Source organism: Empidonax traillii, unplaced genomic scaffold (assembly GCF_003031625.1).
Source record: "Empidonax traillii isolate 1590-97213 ecotype Southwest subspecies unplaced genomic scaffold, ASM303162v1 scaffold35:size4298261, whole genome shotgun sequence".
NCBI classification, from domain to species: domain Eukaryota; kingdom Metazoa; phylum Chordata; class Aves; order Passeriformes; family Tyrannidae; genus Empidonax; species Empidonax traillii.
In genome coordinates, this window is record NW_020955228.1 from 1,740,540 (window position 1) to 1,746,539 (window position 6,000).

Genomic DNA, 6,000 nt, shown 5'->3' on the forward strand with positions numbered 1-6,000 from the left:
AAGGGACTTCTGTGTTAGAGACCTTGAAAATAATGACTTAACAGCATGCTAACTTGCTGAAAAGAGTCTCATCAGAGGCCTGTCCAGCTATGACATGTTATGAATTTACTTTGGACTGAACCAATGGGCTGAGGTATGCCATCAAGATGAAGGAATGCAACTTGAAAGATATATATGTCTGTTTTAAGTAGGAATTTTCATTCATTAGCTCACTGCTTCATTCACTAAGCTGTGTGCAAAGTGCTGCACAAATGAATGATTCAATACAGATGCCTTTAATACACCACACAGCAGTAAGAAACAAGGTACTTGCCGTCGTGACTCTCTTGGTGAGAGAAGGAAGCAATTTCTTCATGGCTGCACTGGGAGCCTTGAAATGGAAGAATACAGGCTGTACTGGGAAAAGTAATCTTTAACCAAAAGTAATCTATACATTAATATGCTCACAATCCTCCCTCACATCTTCAATGTTATGAGTTTATTTTGGGGGAGCAAGGGATAGGAGAGATCAGTTGTTTTGAGGTCCAGGTTGAACAAAACTGTGCAGAATAGCAGCTCCAGGGGCCACTGAAATAATATACAAGCTTTCACAGTGCAAAGTACGCTAAAGTGGGTCATACAGTTTATTTCCAGATGTTCCCACCCTCTGAGTATTTTCTAATGATACAGATGAAATCTGTAAAGACTTTCTCTATGAGGCTAAAACTGTGCAGAAATGAGCAAAACGTGGGCAAAATAATTTATTAGGAAGTAAAAACAGAGCAAGTAAACAAACAAACAAAATCATATAAGCCCTGTATTTAGAACAGAAATTAGCAAATTTGCACTATTAATAAAATCATTTATCAAAGTTCAGAGAAACTCTTTTTTTTAACTTGGAAAGTTTCCAAGCTCAAAAAATATTCTAGGTAGAAGAGAAAGTTTAGCTAAAACAAAACACCAGCAGAAGAAGCATAAGAGGAGGCAGAGAAAAGACCAGTCAATGGAAATGATAACAGCTTTCAGGTAAAGTATTGTGAAGTAGCTGTCTACTTGAAGAAGCTTTCAATTTTAACAGTCTTCTTGGTGAAGTTGTAGTGTATGTAATGAACATTGTTAAGCAATCACAAAATCACAAAATATGCTGAATTGGAAGGGACCCACAAGGATTACCAAGTCCTACTCTTAGCCTTGCACAGGAGACCATTCCCAAAAGTCACACACTGCCTGAGAGTATCATCTAAATTCTTCCTGAACTCTCTCAGGCTTGATGCTGTGACCACTTCCCTGGGGAGCCTGTTCCAATGCCCAACCACCCCTTGGGTAAAGAAACTTTTTCTAATACCCAGCTGAAACCTCCCCTGACACAACTTCAGGTCATTCCCTCAGGTTCTGTCACTGGTCCCCACAAAGAAGAGATCCGTGTCTGCCCCTGCTCTTCCCCTCACAAGGAAGTTGTAACTGCAATGAGATCTCCCCTCAGTCTCCTGTTTTCCAGGCTGAACAGACATAGTGACCTCACCCACTCCTCATACACCTTCCCCTCAAGGCCCTTCGCCATCTTCATTGTCTCTTTGGATGCTCTCTAAGATACATTGCAGTGACCAAAACCACACACAATATTCAAGGTGAGGCCACACCAGTGCAGAGTAGAGAGAGACAATCACCTTCCTTGACTGGCTGACAATGTTTTGCCTCATGTTCCCTACCCCCCAGACATTTCTGTGAAGTCATTTTATGAATGAGTCCAAGAAGGATATATGTGTTTTAGTAAGAGGGCTTGAAATATAACAGGGGCAGTTTCTCAAAATGAAGAAGAGCATAAAACCACATATAGTTTTGGTCACTAAAGAGAAATCTGCCTGTAACAGTAGGAATGAAGACACTGCATCAGATAACATTATATACACATTTGAGCCAACAGAGTTGCATTTTGGCCCATATATTTCGAACATAAAATATAATGCACATTTGAATCTATGAGTCTTCCCAAAAATTGCTAGATGACACTAGAGGATTTATGTTTCATAAATGAATACACGTGCCATTGCTGCTATAAAGCACTTTCTCATCACAGACCTTAATGCTTTCTCATTGGGAAAAACAAACAAAACAAAAGAACAAAACAAAACAATGACTACAAAAAGACACAAAACCAAACAACAAGAAAACCCCCCAAAACTCCACAACCAAGCAAAACACAAACAAACAAACAAACAAAACCCGAAGTCTTAATACCTGTAGTCTTTCCTTGCAAAACATAGTAACTTTTAATATATCCATTTAACAGTGGAATAGAATGAAGTGTCTGTTTTAAGAAGAACAGAAGACCATAAATACACATGGTATATATGTATACTTTTCTTTTTTTTTCAATCAGACCCATCTGCACTCCAGCTCTTTTTAGAATAGCTGAAGAAAAACTCTCTGTGCCTCCCTGGTGCATACAAAAACCATATATAAAATTCAGTATTTTTTGAAGTGGTCACTGTGTTTGATTTACATGCTTTAAACTTAATTCAAACTCATCAGTAGAAATTACAAAGCAAATTAGGCAGAGCTGTACCTAGTAAAAATTACTTGAATTAGACAAAGCAAGGAAGATAGAGGATGTCTTAGTATAAGAAATATGGTCTTTTAATTGTCAGCAATGCATTAGAAATAGTGATGCTTTCTTCTGTTATTTAGTATAATTTTCCCTTTCCACTGTATTTTTATTATGATAGGAGTATTTTTAGTACATATGTATTGTCTTTTTCACCACAGTGTACCCTGGTTACTTTTTCCTGGCTGATTTTATAGCCACAAGATTCCTTTTAGTCTTCTGACTTGACCTGCTATATAAATTATAGACCAGGACACAGTAATTTCTACATCAGGTGTCTTTTGTGAGAGATATGTTACAGCTCAATTTAAGAACTGCAACAGATGGAAAATCCAACACATTGCTATGTCAGAATTTGTTCCAAACATTAATACTATCACTTGATATTTTTGCTCTGTTTCCAGATCAGAATTGTCAAAATTAAATTTCCCATAGTTCCATCTTTATCATTAATTGGATAATGATCAAGTAACAATAATAGGTAAAAAAACCCCAATTAATTTAAATACTTTATTAGACTTTATTTGCAACAGAACTGGCCGATGAAATCTTTTCCAAGAATGGTCTTACAGACTGTGACTAAGTCACCTTCTAACCTAGAGTGAACTGGGCTTCTTTAGTGTCTCAATACGAAGCACATTCCCCAGACCTCATACCTTTCTTGGAGTCTTCTTCTGAGCCCATTCCAGTTTGTAAAGGTCCTTCACAAAGCACTAATGCTAGAATTGGATGGAGCACTCCAGGAATGTCCTCGCTAATGACATACACAGAGGGAATATCACCACCTTTATTCTGTTGCTTAAACGTGAAAGGATTGCATCTTACATTTTAATCATAATATTATTCTTGTAGTTTACTTTCATATTTAAGTCTTTTCTAGAGGATTCACTTTCCCAGTACTAAGTGTTATTTAAATTCTTTTTCCTTTGGCTTCAGTTTTGGCCACGCAAAAATATCTTGTTTTAATGAATTTATTGTAATGAGCACTCCAGGTTAACTCATTCTTCTTTCATCATCATTAATTGCTCATCAAATGTTTTTGTCACTTGTAAGTTTTGCTGTTGATAATTGAACATTTTCCAAACTTTGATAGAGATATTGCCTGGCATTGAAAAACAGATCCTCACAGTACACACTAGAAATACTCCCCTGAGTGACTATAAGTCATCTATATTTATTTCTCATTATTTCTTATTATACCTCAGTTTTAATCAGTCTTTTGTATGCTTTTTAACAGATTTTTCATTTAAAATCTCAGCATTAATTTTCTGAAATTTCCCCAGAATTCTGTAATTACAAAATTATTAGTACACTGAAATAAATTACCTTAGCTTTAATTTAAGTCTATTGCCTGATACTGCCCATTTGGAAAAAAAATAAAAATTACATTAGTTTTAAGGTAGAAATAGATCTTCCTGTTTCTGGAAAATCAGATATGTATGAGCACACCTGCTTTTTGCACACAGTGATCCATGTTTTTACTATACTTGCTGAGTACAGGATTTGAACCATTAATAAGATCTCACTTTTTTATATATACTTAATGTATTGTTTCTTGTTTTCCTCCATCCTTTACACAGTTTTTTAAAGATATTTTCAGCTTCCTGTATCTATTGTCTATATTTCCCAAGAGTCAGGTTTAAACTCACTGCTATTGCTCTTGTTTTTAGTTATGTGAATTTTTATTGCTGCCTTCATTTTCTTCTTAACCAATAGGATATTTTTAGGCTAAAGATGTCTTTAAAGAATTGCTAAGTAGTATGTCTTTTGACACTAAATTTATCAAATCTGAATTATATTTCATATTTTCATGTTTAAATGTTTCCTGCCACATAATTTTGCTCACAGTTTTTCTCAGCCTTGGGAAACCAGTTTTCTAAAAGGCAAAATACACACATTTCTATAAAAGTATTGCCAAGGCAGATATTGGCAAACTACACAGATCTTTCTGATGGGAAAAAAATAACAATCTTGCTCTTCCTTTCCACAAAACACACACAAAATAAAGTTAACTCTAGAAGTATTCTGGGTTGTTGGAGGATTTTTACACACCAAATTAAATTAATGATGTTTAATTTGGTTTTCAAATAAACATTAAGCAGTTTAATTAATTGCTTGCACTGATCTGTCGTAAGAAAAGCTATGTAGTGGTTTAGAAGTTAATCATAAATTCAAGATCTTCTAGCCTGCTTTAACTCATATCCTTGAAGTCACTTTGTCTCTCTGTACCTCAATTTCCCCATCAGGAGAACTGAAATAACAGTTTTCTAATATAGATAGATATTATGTATTTATGCACAACAATCTGTGATATCTAGGAAAGTATTCTAAGAAAAACATATAAATATCTCTGATTAATGGATCTGTATCCACCATAAGACTAAGTGCAGAAACACCATAAAATTGCAACCAGTGTTCCTTTGCTATTTGTGTTTCAAAAAGTACAATTTGGAACAGTTTTGTCTCTGTTTCACTTCAGAAGGTCTGAACTTCTTAATTTTGAAATTAAATATTGCATACACATGCATAACACCAATTGCACTAAGGGTTTATTTCCTTTCCTTCTGTATTAAAATCTCAAAATATTATGAAAAAAAAGGATGCATACCCTCTATGGGCTTTTTTTAAGTAGTATTTGTAGCACTGTGATTCATTTAGACATCTGTGGGGGTTTTTTGACTCTTCAGTGAAAGTCACAAAAAGTAAACTTAGTATTTGTTGTCCTGATCTTTTATGTAAATGAAGCATGTGTTAAAGAGTCTATACAGCTAGATAATGTGACAACCTTGCTAAATAGGCTGAAGAGCATAACTTATTCCCTCCAAAATCAACAGTGAACTGGGATTAGATTCACTTGGAATTAACAGCCCAGTAATAATTTATGTGCTTGGAAAAAAAAAAAGAAAAAGAAAAAGAAAAAGAAAAAAGACTAATTACTTGGGGCCAAACTGATATTGTGTCTCAGAGATTCATCAGTGGAACTGGACAGAAAATAGAGACATGATCTTTAAAGAATGACAGAAAAATAGTGAATTTATATGTGAAATACTGGCTGCTATGAGCCTTCAGATTCTCAGTTTTGTAGCTGATCTGACAAGCAAATCTGTCTTTATACATTTAAGTGTACATACAGAGGACAATGACTAATTGCTTTCCTCAGGCCACCAAAGATGTTTCCTCCACTGTTGCTTCAGAAGTGACTTGTTCAGATTTAGATCCTCACATCATGATCTCTAAATACTTTTTTTCCTCTAGAAAGAGAAAACATTTATGGGTACATCACAAACATTTCAGTTTCTAAAGGAAAGATTTTGTCTTATTTCCTACCAATTACCACATATTTTAATTCAGACCAGAATACATATCACATAGCTCTAAAGTACACAAAGTTCAAATGCAAACATCTTAGACCTTAG